Raw genomic sequence first — 14898 nt, 5'->3', positions numbered from 1 at the left:
TGTAACCTTGCAGGGAATATTCTGCAAACACACAATTAGTCTTTGGTGCTTTCTGCTACTATTGTGCAATTTTCCATTACCTACCCACTCCTACTTATTTCTTACCTGCAGAATATGAACATGTGCGTGATTCGGCTAATTTCTGCTGCCAGTGTGAAAGGTAACCTGGCTTCCTTGCAGAACAGCTGTGTCACTTTTCTGGGGTAGCAGGACCCTTGGAGGAAACCAGGAAACCCCCACAACGGCATTCTAAGTTCACGCACACTCCTTCCACATTGCTTTCCACTTTTGGGGGATTGATGGAAGGCATTGACATTATAGTGGTTTTCTCTTTTCTGAGAACTGTGCCCATATTTTCTCTGTAACAGTTATGGCCCCTCCTCAGCTACTGTCTTGACTGTAAATTTAGCTTCATTGTATTCTATTCTTTTGGGCAAACCGCACGTTTCAAAATGCCTTTGTTTCTAAATTGTTATGGTTTTCTTTTACTGTGACCCTTCCACAGGCTGTAAACAGGTCTGATGAAGCCAAAAGCTCTTCTGCCTTAGAATGGTCTCCACCAAATAAGTTAGTGGATAACCTGTAAACTTTAAACTCTGGACATTTAGACATGAAGCTAGATTCTTCTCTACAATCTGTAGAAATCAAGTCTTATTTTTCAATACCATGCTCCCAGAAATAAGACTCAGAATCAAAACAAGTTTAATAATAACTTGTTCATATAGGTACGCTCTTCTCTGAATTAGTTCACCACTGAAACAACCCATTAATTATAATCTAAATTCTGTCTCATGACTGGTTACCTCTCATGTTTCATGTGTTCATCACATCATAACTTGAGTGAAGCCAAATTCAATCCCCCACAAAAAACAAACAATTAGAAATAAATAAACTGAAGATACCATAATGTAGAAGAGGCTGAAGCAAATGATGTTCAGTAGGAAGCTCCAATGAAGATAGAACTCGAGAGAAGGCTCTGACTCCTGACTCTCTAACTGATGCTATACCTTGATAAAGACAGGAGGCTACCTTTGCTATACACTGACAGACCCCGACCTAACAAGTGACTTACTGTGATAACTGCAGATAATTGATACCCCACAAATTCAATGTGGGAACAACTTTGGTTGAATTAATGAAAAATCCATTTAAGCAGAAAAGGAGAGTTATCTCATTACTGAGTGCTATCAATTAACTTGAATACACAATATCTTTCAGACTTGGAGCCATTCACCAGGCATCTGGTACAGTACATGACAAAATCAATACACACAAAGCAGAGTACTGCTTATCTTGCCACAATGAGATAAGACACAAATTACCCTTAATAGACTGAAAGCCTCAGGAATAGGAAAGGAAAGGTGTGGTGAATGTTACATGGGGAAAACCTCTTGAAGACAGGATGAGGAAATCTCAGATGGTAGAATTTGAAAGGATAATTGGACTATAAAAATATTAAACAATAAGAATGATTTTAAAAAATCTAATAATCATTTACAAAAAATGTGTTTTCTTATTTCAACAATTTATTGACTGGTTACACTGTGTCTATTTTGACATACATAGTATGTATCTGCTTAGCATTTAAGTGGAATAATGGGTTTCTCACAGATAGGACTTTATTTTTCTTTATTCGAGCCAGTAATCATTCTACGATGTCCAGATGAACTACAATTTGCCTGAACATGGGTATTGAATATGGGATGTAGTCACCATAATATGATTGAAATTGTTCACCAGAAGAGTCACAGCATCGTTCTTGTTTTACATAGAAGGTGTTGTCCTTACAGCTATACGAGATGTTAACTTTGGTGGCCATTCATATAGTGTTATCTGTAAAAGAAATGACATTTTCATTTATATATGGAACCTAGACATTTGTGATCATGCTCATAATAACTTCTGTTTGAAAATGAACATAATTACCTAAGAGATACAAATAGCAATCTGTGAAAGAGCAACATAGACATGTACTACTTGGGGAAGCATAGACTGAAAAAAAATTGAGGCCAGTTTGAAATCTCTTACCTAGAGAACTTCAGCGGTATTCTCCAGCAATGTCTGTTATCTTTATGGCAAAGTATCCTTCAGTTGCATTTCAGTTGTTACAAGCAAAAGAAAGCAAATAAACAAAAATTGGATATGAGTAAAATTGAAATTAATGTCAAATTTCCAAAAGCAAACTGAGAGAATGTTGAAAATCTGCAATAGGAAAATAAAAAACAAAACAAAAATAAATAAATAAATTTAAAAAGCCAAAAAACAAAGTATAAAATCAAAGATAAATCAAAGGAAACAAAACCAAAGCAAACCAACAAACAAACAAACAAACAAAAAATACCCAAAGAAATAAGAATGGACAAAATGAATTTTGAAAGCATCCCATGTTTTATAATGTTGTTATTTTTATAAGTGACATTATATATTTTAGATGAATGTGAGTGAAAAGAAAGATAGAAATAAACTACAAAATTGCAACCTAAGAAAGATTTGTATAAAGGGCTAAAATATATTCATAAATAGCAACAATCAATATATGAAGGAACTTGAAATTGCATACAAAAGGGAAATGGTCTTTAGAAAGAACACTAACAACATAAAAAAATCAAAAACATATCTTGTGAATAAAAAAATATGAGATAAAACAATTTAAGTTTCCTAATAGAGCCATGATGATTTCTATTTAGCAAACCCTACATTATTTATAGTTTATCACATTTCATTTCTGGCATTAGGTCAATAACACAGAACATATATTTAGGAGGAAAAAGGAAGTAAACAAAAACCATTCTACAAAAGAGAGGGAATAAGGGAATTCACCGAATATTAAAACAATATAATGCTGAGTAACAAGTACTTTAAGTATTTTTATCAATGCAGGCTGAATCAGAGGTTCTATACAGAGTTCAATACATAATTAGCAATTTAAAATTTTTTATACTCAACAATTATAGAAGACAGTGTTTAGAAACTTCTATATCTCAAACAAGAAATGGATCAAGTGTAACAGATCTATGGTGCGCGAAGTGACCAACTCTTTCCTTTCAGTAGTTCCTTCAGGATTTCCATGGATTTACAAATATCTGCCCAATCACTTTCTGTCCTATGTTAATATTAGTACAATTGCCTATATACAGCTTACCTCTAGTAAAATCTTCAGGAATACAAAAATGGTTGCAAGCACAATGCTGCCAAGAAATATGAATTCAAGGTTCATGGCAGTTTTCTGTTACGTTTACTAATTTAGAATCTGGTTACAGCGGTTGTAACAAAAAAACTTAGAATAGTCTTTGAAAAGAACCTAATAGCTCGTTCTCTGCCTTATGATAGCCGGCTGAACTGCTTGTGCCAGGCCTTATATACTGTTGGTGAGGTCATAAAATAGAATTTTTTTTACGCAATAGTGACCTCATAATCATGCTTGAATCAACTGGCTGAATTAGTCTAGTACACAGGAAATCAGATGAAGGCTGGATATAACTTTACTCAATCTAGGACAGGCTACATCTAAAAGAGAAAGCAAGAATAAGAGATTATGAGATACAGTCTAAAAGATGGTAAATGGGCAACAGGTCATAAACAGACTACCCAAAAATGCAACATAAAAATATTTTCAATGTTTTGCAATTTAAAGTTGCTTTATTTCATGGAATTCTATTGACTCAAGAAAGATGAAGAAACACACACACACACACACACACAAACATACACACACATTTTTCATCTATACAAAGAATACAATATAAAGAATATTTTAGAAACCTAGATACATTCATGAACTTATTGATGAAGTGGATATGTGTACAGCTTTAGCCCATGGTGGACTGATAGGACGCATGAAATTTTTTCTATCTTTCTATATCCGTTGAGGCCTGTTTTATGACCGATTTTACAGTCAGTTTTGGACAAAGTACCATGAGGTAGTGAGAAGAAGGTATATCCTTTTGTTTTAGGGGAGAATGTTCTATAAATATCTGTTAAGTCCATTTGATTCACGACTTCTCTTAGTCTGCGTTTGTCTCTGTTTAATTTCTGTTTCGTTGATCTGTCCATTGATGAGAGTGGCGTGTTGAAATCTCCTACTATTATTGTGTGAGTTTCAATGTGTGTTTTGAGCTTCAGTAAGGTTTCTTTTACATATGTAGGTGCCCTTGTATTTGGGGCATAGATATTTAGGATTGAGAGTTCATCTTAGTGAATTATCCTTTGATGGATATGAAGTGTCCTTCGTTATCTTTTTTGATGACTTTTAGTTGAAAATTGACTTTATTTGATATTAGAATGGCTACTCCAGCTTGCTTCTTCCGACCATTTGCTTGGAAAGTTGTTTTCCAGCCTTTCACTCTGAGGTAGTGTCTGTCTTTGTCTCTGGGGTGTGTTTCCTGTAGGCAGCAGAATGCAGGGTCCTCGTTGCGTATCCAGTTTGTTAATCTATGTCTTTTTATTGGGGAGTTGAGGCCATTGATGTTGAGAGATATTAAGAAATAGTGATTATTGCTTCCTGTTGTATTCATATTTGGATGTCAGGTTATGTTTGTGTGCTTTGCTTCTCTTTGTTTTCTTTCCTAGACGATGAGTTTCTTGCATCTTCTAGGGTGTAGCGTTCCTCCGTATGTTGGGCTTTACCATTTATTATCCTTGGTAGTGCTGGATTTGTACAAAGTTATTGTGTGAATTTGGTTTTGTCATGGAATATCTTGTTTTCTCCATCTATGTTTATTGAGAGTTTTGCAGGATTCAGTAACCTGGGCTGGCATTTGTGTTCTCTTAGGGTCTGTATGACATCAGTGCAGGATCTTCTGGCTTACAGAGTCTCTGGCGAAAAGTCTGGAATGATACTAATAGGTCTGCCTTTATATGTTACTTCACTTTTTTCCCTTATTGCTTTTAATATTCTTTCTTTATTTTGTGCATTTGGTGTTTTGACTGTTATTTGTCGGGATATGTTTCTTTTCTGGTCCAATCTATTTGGAGTTCTGTAGGCTTCTTGTATGCCAATCAGTATCTCTTTTTTAGGTTAGGGAAGTTTTCTTCTATGATTTTTTTGAAGATATTTACTGGTTCTTTGAGCTGGGAGTCTTCACTCTCTTCTATACTATTATCCTTCGGTTTGATCTTCTCATTGAGTCTTGGATTTCCTGTATGTTTTGGACCAGTAGCTTTTTCCGCTTTACATTATCTTTGACAGTTCAGGCGATGATTTCTATGGAATCATCTGCTCCTGAAATTCTCTCTGTTATATCCTGCATTCTGTTGGTGATGCGTATATCTAGGACTTCTTGTATCTTCCTTTTGTTTTCTATATCCAGGGTTGTTTCCATGTGTTCTTTCTTGACTGCTTCTATTTCCACTTTTAATTCCTTCAATTGTTTGATTGTGTTTTCCTGGAATTCTTTCAGTGATTTCTGTGATTCCTCTCTGTAGGCTTCTACTTGTTTATTTATGTTTTCTTGTGTTTCTCTATGGGAGTTCTTCATGGCTTTCTTGATGTCCTCAAGCATCATGATCAAATATGATTTTGAAACTACCTCTTCCTTTTCAGGTGTGTTTGGATATTCTGTGTTTGCCTGGTGGGAGATTTGGGGTCCAATGATGCCATATAGTCTTGGTTAGTGTTGCTTGGGTTCCTGCGCTTGCCTCTCGCCATCAGATTATTACTCGTGTTACTTTGTTCTGCTATTTCTGACAGTGGCTAGACTGTCCTATAAGCCTGTGTGTCAGGAGTGCTGTAGACATGTTTTCATGTTTTCTTTCAGCCAGTTATGGGAACAGAGTGCTCTGCTTTTGGGCGTGTAGTTTTTCCTATCTACAGGTCTTCAGCTGTTCCTGTGGGCCTGTGTCTTGAGTTCACCAGGCAGGTGTATTGGAGCAGGAGGGTTTGCCTTACCTGTGGTCCCGAGGCTCAAGTTTGTTCATGAGGTGTGACTTATGAGCTCTCCATGAAGCAACCAGGAAGATCTGCACCACACTTCTTGGGAGCTTCAGTGCACCAGGCCTGGTTCCAGATGGCGTTTTGTGTTTTCCTCTGGAATCAGTAATGAGGGCAGAGTGTAGTCTATTCTGGTTTACCAGGCATGTCTGTCTCTCTGAAGGTTTAGCTCTCCCTCCCACGGGATTTGGGAGCAGAGAACTGTTTACCCGTTTGGTCCCTTCAGGTTCCGTTGGTGTCTCAGATGCATCAGGCCTGCTGCCCCTGTGCCCTTATCCAAGGGAACCCAGGGGCCATATACAGTTTCCCCTTGGGCAGAGGATGTGGGCAGGGGTGGGCAGTGTTGGTGGTCTCTTCCTCTCTGCAGTCTCAGGAGTGCCCACTTGTCTCAGCAGTGAGCTCTCTCTCCCAAGGGGTTTGGGAGCAGTGAGCTGGACGCAGGGAGCACGAGATTGGGCCACAGTATTGATTTCTGAAAAATTTTGGTACTTGGCCCGAAATCTCTCTTCACTACAATAGTGTGTCTTTTTTCTTTCTTTCTTTTCTAAGGCATGCTATATTTCAAACTATCTCAAACAGATTTTCTAGCACCATTATATTCAACAAAATTAAAACTGCAAGAGTTTTGAAAATTAAAACATTTAAAGCAAAACTCGTTAAAAGAGCTCCTCAGGCACCAAAATTCCATAGGACAGACTGCCACTTCTGCATGCCTCTGCCCACATCCCTGTTCCATGGGGAAGCTGCGCAGTGCCTCTAGAATATGGAATAGTAATACGGAGAGAGCCAGTTTCTATTACCTGTGGTTCTATTCTGTGCCCTGGACTGAACTGAACTGGAAAACTACTCCCTTCATCAAAATACCTTGGGGGAGATAGCTGGAACGCCAGAAGTGGGGACACTCCTGGGAAATCAAGGGTGTCATCATTCAAGACACAAGAGGGAATTGCATGATGACAACTGTGTTCCTTGGTTCAAGAACATTTAGCAACAAGGAGCAGGAATCTTCTGCTTTCTTCCTGCATCTAAAGCTGAACAAATAGTTACCAGGCGTTCCTATAGATTTGACATCAGTGTTCCTGTTCTCAGAAAACACAGAAAATAACCAGGAAAACAGTTTTAAAGAGTGCTGACACAGGGTCCTATAGGAAGATCAACTGACTCTCAGAAACAGCAAGATAAGCAAACACCAGAGACAACTCAATTGTTAGGGGCAAGTGCCGGAACCATAGAAAGAGAATCCAAGACTATTTCGAAATATCAGAGTCCATTTCTCCTATCAAAGAAAATAATGGATATCCAAACACACCGGAAAAGCAAGATTTTGATTTAAACTCACATTTTATGATGCTGATTGATGTCTATTTTTTTTGATGTCTTTTTTTTATTAACTTGAGTATTTCTTATATACATTTCGAGTGTTATTCCCTTTCCCGGTATCCAGGCAAACATCCCCCTTTCCCCTCCCCTTCCTTATGGGTGTTCCCCTCCCTACCCTCCCCCCATTGCCGCCCTCCCCCCACCAGTCTAGTTCACTGGGGGATCAGTCTTAGCAGGACCCAGGGCTTCCCCTTCCACTGGTGCTCTTGCTACGATATTCATTGCTACCTATGAGGTCAGAGTCCAGGGTCAGTCCATGTATAGTGTTTAGGTAGTGGCTTAGTCCCTGTAAGCACTGGTTGCTTGGCATTGTTGTACATATGCGGTCTCGAGCACCTTCAAGCTCTTCCAGTTCTTTCTCTGATTCCTTCAACGGGGGTCCTATTCTCATTTCAGTGGTTTGTTGCTGGCATTCGCCTCTGTATTTGCTGTATTCTGGCTGTGTCTCTCACGAGCGATCTACATCCGGCTCTTGTTGGTCTGCACTTCTTTGTTTCATCCATTTTGTCTAATTGGGTGGCTGTATATATCTGGGTCACATGTGGGGCAGGCTCTGAATTGGTGTTCCTTCAGTCTCTGTTTTAATCGTTGCCTCTCTATTCCCTGCCAAGGGTATTCTTGTTCCCCTTTAAAGAAGGAGTGAAGCATTCACATTTTGATCGTCTGTCTTGAGTTTCATTTGTTCTAGGCATCTAGGGTAATTCAAGCATTTAGGCGAATAGCCACTTATCAATGAGTGCATACCATGTATGTCTTTCTGTGTTTGGGTTAGCTCACTCAGGATGATATTTTCCAGTTCCAACCATTTGCCTACGAATTTCATAAAGTCGTTGTTTTTTATAGCTGAGTAATATTCCATTGTGTAGATGTACCAAAATTTCTGTATCCATTCCTCTGTTGAAAGGCATCTGGGTTCTTTCCAGCTTCCTGCTATTATAAATAAGGCTGCAATGAACATAGTAGAGCACGTGTCTTTTTTATATGTTGGGGCATCTTTTGGGTATATGCCAAAGAGAGGTATAGCTGTATCCTCAGGCAGTTCAATGTCCAATTTTCTGAGGATCCTCCTGGCTGATTTCCAGAATGGTTGTACCAGTATGCAATCCCACCAACAATTGGGGAGTGTTCCTCTTTCTCCACATCCTCGCCAGCATCTGCTGTCCCTTGAGTTTTTGATCTTAGCCATTCTCACTGGTGTGTGGTGAAATCTCAGGGTTGTTTTGATTTGCATTTCCCTTATGACTAAAGATGTTGAACATTTCTTTAGGTGTTTCTCCGCCATTCGGCATTCCTCAGCTGTGAATTCTTTGTTTAACTCTGAACCCCATTTTTTAATAAGGTTATTTGTTTCCCTGCAGTCTAACTTCTTGAGTTCTTTATATATTTTGGATATAAGTCCTCTATCTGTTGTAGGATTGGTAAAGATCTTTTCCCAATCTGTTGGTTGCCGTTTTGTCCTAACCACCGTGTCCTTTGCCTTACAGAAGCTTTGCAGTTTTATGAGATCCCATTTGTAGATTCTTGATCTTAGAGCGTAAGACATTGGTGTTTTTTTAGGAAAATTTTTCCAGAGCCCATATGTTCTAGATGCTTCCCTAGTTTTTCTTCTATTAGTTTGAGTGTGTCTGGTTTGATGTGGAGGTCCATGATCCACTTGGACTTAAGCTTTGTACCGGGTGATAAGCATGGATCGATCTGCATTCTTCTACATGCTGACCTCCAGTTGAACCAGCACCATTTGCTGAAAATGCTATCTTTTTTTCCATTGGATGTTTTTACTCCTTTGTCAAAAATCAAGTGACCATAGGTGTGTGGGTTCATTTCTGGGTCTTCAATTCTATTCCATTGGTCTATCTGTCTGTCTTTGTACCAATACCATGCAATTTTTATCACTATTGCTCTGTAATACTGCTTGAGTTCAGGGATAGTGATTCCCCCTGAAGTCCTTTTATTGTTGAGGATAGCTTTAGCTATCCTGGGTTTTTTGTTATTCCAGATGAATTTGCAAATTGTTCTGTCTAACTCTTTGAAGAATTGGATTGGTATTTTGATGGGGATTGCATTGAATCTATAGATTTCTTTTGGTAAAAGTGCCATTTTTACTATATTAATCCTGCCAATCCATGAGCATGGGAGATCTTTCCACCTTCTGAGGTCTTCTTCAATTTTTTTCTTCAGTGTCTTGAAGTTCTTATTGTACAGATATTTACTTGCTTGGTTAAAGTCACACCGAGATACTTTATATAACTTTTGTCTATTATGAAGGGTGTCATTTCCCTAATTTCTTTCTCGGCTTGTTTCTCTTTTGTATAGAGGAAGGCAACCGATTTATTTGAGTTAATTTTATACCCATCCACTTTGCTGAAGTTGTTTATCAGCTTTAGTAGTTCTCTGGTGGAACTTTTGGGATCACTTAAATATACTATCATATCATCTGCAAATAGTGATATTTTGACTTCTTCTTTTCCGATATGTATCCCCTTGACCTCCTTTTGTTGTCTGATTGCTCTGGCTAGAACTTCAAGAACTATATTGAATAAGTAGGGAGAGAGTGTGCAGCCTTGTCTAGTCCCTGATTTTAGTGGGATTGCTTCAAGTTTCTCTCCATTTAGTTTAATGTTAGCAGCTGGTTTGCTGTATATGGCTTTTACTATGTTCAGGTATGGGCCTTGAATTCCTATTCTTTCCAGGACTTTTATCATGAAGGGGTGTTGAATTTTGACAAATGCTTTCTCAACATCTAATGAAATGATCATGTGGTTTTGTTCTTTCAGTTTGTTTATATAATGTTTAACATTGATGGTTTTCCGTATATTAAACCATCCCTGCATGCCTGGGATGAAGCCTACTTGGTCATGGTGGATGATTGTTTTGATGTGCTCTTGGATTCGGTTTGCCAGAATTTTGTTGAGTATTTTTGCGTCGATATTCATAAGGGAAATTGGTCTGAAGTTCTCTTTCTTTGTTGTGGCTTTGTGTGGTTTAGGTATAAGAGTAATTGTGGCTTCGTAGAAGGTATTCGGTAGTGATCCATCTGTTTCAGTTTTGTGGAATAGTTTGGATAATATTGGTATGAGGTCTTCTATGAAGGTTTGATAGAATTCTGCACTAAACCCGTCTGGACCTGGGCTCTTTTTGGTTGGGAGACCTTTAATGACTGCGTCTATTTCCTTAGGAGTTATGGGGTTGTTTAACTGGTTTATCTGTTCCTGGTTTAACTTCGGTACCTGGTATCTGTCTAGGAAATTTCTCCATTTCCTGAAGATTTTCAAGTTTTGTTGAATATAGGTTTTTATAGTAAGATCTGATGATTTTTTGAATTTCCTCTGAATCTGTTCTTATGTCTCCCTTTTCATTTCTGATTTTGTTACTTTGGACGCACTCTCTGTGTCCTCTCGTTAGTCTGGCTAAGGGTTTATCTATCTTGTTTTTTTTCACAAAGAACCGACTTTTGGTTCTGTTGATTCTTTCTATGGTCCCTTTTGTTTCTACTTGGTTGATTTCCGCTCTGAGTTTGATTATTTCCTGCCTTCTACTCCTCCTGTGTGTATTTGCTTCTTTTTGTTCTAGTGCTTTTAGGTGTGCGGTCAAGCTGCTGACATATGCTCTTTCCTGTTTCTTTCTGCAGGCACTCAGCGCTATGAGTTTTCCTCTTAGCACAGCTTTCATTGTATCCCATAAGTTTGAGTATGTTGTACCTTCATTTTCATTAAATTCTAAAAAGTTTTTAATTTCTTTCTTTATTTCTTCCTTGACCAGGGTATCATTGAGTAGAGCATTGTTCAATTTCCAGGTATATGTGGGCATCCTTCCTTGATTGTTATTGAAGACCAGTTTTAGGCCGTGGTGGTCCGATAGCAGGCATGGGATTATTTCTATCTTTCTGTACGTGTTGAGGTCCGTTTTTTGACCAATTATATGGTCAATTTTGGAGAAAGTACCATGAGGAGCTGACAAGAAGGTATATCCTTTTGCTTTAGGATAGAAAGTTCTATAAATATCCGTTAAGTCCATTTGGCTCATGACTTCTCTTAGTCTGTCTACATCTCTGTTTAATTTCTGTTTCCATGATCTGTCCATTGATGAGAGTGGGCTGTTGAAATCTCCCACTATTATTGTGTGAGGTGCAATGTGTGTTTTGAGCTTTAGTAAGGTCTTTTACATATGTAGGTGCCCTTGTATTTGGGGCATAGATATTTAAGATAGAGAGTTCATCTTGGTGGATTTTTCCTTTGATGAATATGAAGTGTCCTTCCTTATCTTTTTTGATGACTTTTAGTTGAAAATTGGTTTTAATTGATATTAGAATGGCTACTCCAGCTTGCTTCTTCCGACCATTTGCTTGGAAAATTGTTTTCCAGCCTTTCATTCTGAGGTAATGTCTGTCTTTGTCTCTGAGGTGTGTTTCCTGTAGGCAGCAGAATGCAGGGTCCTCGTTGCGTATCCAGTTTGTTAATCTATGTATTTTTATTGGGGAGTTGAGGCCATTGATGTTGAGAGATATTAAGGAATAGTGATTATTGCTTCCCGTTATATTCATATTTGGATGTGAGGTTATGTTTGTGTGCTTTCATTCTCTTTGTTTTGTTGCCAAGACGATTAGTTTCTTGCTTCTTCTAGGGTATAGCTTGCCTCCTTATGTTGGGCTTTACCATTTATTATCCTTTGCAGTGCTAGATTTGTATAAAGATATTGTGTAATTTTGGTTTTGTCATGGAATATCTTGTTTTCTCCATCTATGTTAATTGAGAGTTTTGCAGGATACAGTAACCCGGGCTGGCATTTGTGCTCTCTTAGGGTCTGTATGACATCAGTCCAGGATCTTCTGGCCTTCATAGTTTCTGGCGAGAAATCTGGTGTGATTCTGATAGGTCAGCCTTTATATGTTACTTGACCTTTCTCCCTTACTGCTTTTAATATTTTTCTTTAATTTTTGCATTCGGTGTTTTGACTATTATGTGACGGGAGGTGTTTCTTTTCTGGTCCAATCTATTTGGAGTTCTGTAGGCTTCTTGTATGCCTATGGGTATCTCTTTTTTTAGGTTAGGGAAGTTTTCTTCTATGATATTATTGAAGATATTTACTGGTCCTTTGAGCTGGGAGTCTTCACTCTCTTCTATACCTATTAACCTTAGGTTTGATCTTCTCATTGAGTCCTGGATTTCCTGTATGTTTTGAACCAGTAGCTATTTCCGCTTTACATTATCTTTGACAGTTGAGTCAACGATTTCTATGGAATCTTCTGCTCCTGAGATTCTCTCTTCCATCTCTTGTATTCTGTTGGTGAAGCTTGTATCTACCGCTCCTTCTCTCTTCTTTTGGTTTTCTATATCCAGGGTTGTTTCCATGTGTTCTTTCTTGATTGCTTCTATTTCCATTTTTAATTCCTTCAACTGTTTGATTGTGTTTTCCTGGAATTCTTTCAGGGATTTTTGTGACTCCTCTTTATGGGCTTCTACTTGTTTATTTATGATTTCCTGATATTCTTTCATTGATTTTTGTGTCCCTCCCTATGGGCTTCTATTGTTTATTTATGTTTTCCTGGAATTCTTTCAGGGATTTTTGTGACTCCTCTTTATGGGCTTCTACTTGTTTATTTATGATTTCCTGATATTCTTTCATTGATTTTTGTGTCCCTCCCTATGGGCTTCTATTGTTTATTTATGTTTTCCTGGAATTCTTTCAGGCATTTTTGTGATTCCTCTCTGTACGCTTCTACTTGTTAATTAATGTTTTCCTGTGTTTCTCTAAGGGAGTTCTTCACGTCTTTCTTGAAGTCCTCCAGCATCATGATCAAATATGATTTTGAAACTAGATCTTGCTTTTCTAGTGTGTTTGGATATTCCATGTTTGTTTTGGTGGGAGAATTGGGCTCTGATGATGCCATGTAGTCTTGGTTTCTGTTGCTTGTGTTGCTGTGCTTGCCTCTCGCCATCAGATTATCTCTAGTGTTACCTTGTTCTGCTATTTCTGAGAGTGGATAGACTGTCCTATAAGCCTGTGTGTCAGGAGTGCTGTAGACCTGTTTTACTGTTTTCTTTCAGCCAGTTATGGGGACAGAGAGTTCTGCTTTCGGGCGTGTAGTTTTTCCTCTCTACAGGTCTTCAGCTGTTCCTGTGAGCCTGTGTCTTGAGTTCACCAGGCAGGTCACCAGCATACAAGTTGGTCTTACCTGTGGTCCCGAGGCTCAAGTTTGCTCGTGGGGTGCTGTCCACGGACTCTCTGCGGTGGCATCAACCAGGAAAACCTGCGCCACCCCTTCTGGGAACTTCAGTGCACGAGGGTTCCAGATGGCGTTTGGTGTTTTCCTCTTGCATCCGAGATGGGTGTGCAGAGAGCAGTCTTGTCTGGTTTCCCAGGCTTGTCTGCCTCTCTGAAGGTTTAGCTCTCCCTCCCACGGGATTTGGGTGCAGAGAAATGTTTATGTGGTCTGTTTCCTTCATGTTCCGGCGGTGTCTCAGGCAGGGGTCATTCTGCTCCTGGGTCCTCCCCCACGGGAGCCCAGAGGCCGTTATGCAGTTTCCTCTTGGGCCAGGGATGTGGGCAGGGGTGGGCAGTGTTGGTGGTCTCTTCCACTCTGCAGTCTCAGGAGTGCCCACCTGACCAGGCGGTGAGGTCACTTTCCCATGGGGTCTGGGAGTAGAGAGCTGCTGCAGGCCTGTATCCGAGGGTCGCTGAGTGATGTCTTTAAGAAGGAAATAAATAAATCCCTTAAAGAATGCCAGACAACACAAATAAACGATTAGAACAGCTTAATGAGGAAACACAAAAATCTCTGAAAGCATTAAAGTGAAACAAACCCAAGATTCAGAGGAATTAAAGAAAACCGTCCAGGATATAAAAATAGAAATAGAAACAATAAAGAATGCAAAAGGGTATACAAACCTAGAGATAGAATAGATCCGCAGAGATTAGCACAGATCCGCAGTCATAGATTGAAGCTTCACGTACAGAATAGAAGAACAGAAGAGAATCTCAGCTGGAGAACATACCATAGAAAACATTGACATAACGCTAAAAATTCATCTAAAAAGCAAAAGGCTCCTGTCCCAAATCATACAAGATATCCAGGACAGAATAAGAAAATCAAACATAAGGATAATAGGTAGAGAAGAAACTTAAGAGTTCCAAATTAAAGGCCCAGTAACTATCTCTAACAAAATCATACAAGAAAAGTTTCAAAACCTAAAATCAGACATGCCCATCAACATAGAAGAAAGCTATAGAACTCCAAATACATTGGACCCGAAGAGAAATTCCAACCATCACATAATAGTTAAAACACCAAATGCACAAACCAAAGAAAGACTATTGAAATAGAAATATAAAAAGCTCAAGCAAGTGACATGTAAAAGCAGACCCATAAGAATTAAACCAGACTTATCACCAAAGACTATGAGAGCCAGAGGATCCTGGACAGATGTCATACAAACTCTCAGAGAACACAAATGCAAGCCCAGGCTACTATATGCAGCAAAACTGTAAATTAACTTAGTTGGAGAAACCAAGATATTTTATGAGAAAACAAAATTTACACAATATCTTTCTACACATCAAGTCCTACAAATAATAATTGAAGGAAAATTCCA

General features: G+C 38.7%; 1 long non-coding RNA gene across 1 annotated transcript; it reads right to left on the bottom strand.

The window, feature by feature from the left end:
• Positions 1–1612: 1612 nt before the first annotated feature.
• LOC134484410 (uncharacterized) lies at positions 1613–3321 on the bottom strand. Its single transcript, XR_015647400.1, has 3 exons — positions 3143–3321; positions 2029–2085; positions 1613–1833 (listed from the first exon to the last, which is right to left on the bottom strand). It is a non-coding gene; the product is annotated as an uncharacterized LOC134484410 (long non-coding RNA).
• Between the last annotated feature and the right edge of the window lie 11577 nt (positions 3322–14898).

The sequence above is a fragment of the Rattus norvegicus genome, chromosome Y, assembly GCF_021556685.1.
Source record: "Rattus norvegicus strain SHRSP/BbbUtx chromosome Y, alternate assembly SHRSP_T2T, whole genome shotgun sequence".
In the NCBI taxonomy this organism is placed as follows: Eukaryota; Metazoa; Chordata; class Mammalia; order Rodentia; family Muridae; genus Rattus; species Rattus norvegicus.
The sequence above is the reverse complement of the archived record's forward strand: the minus strand, read 5'-3'. Positions and strand labels throughout refer to the sequence as shown.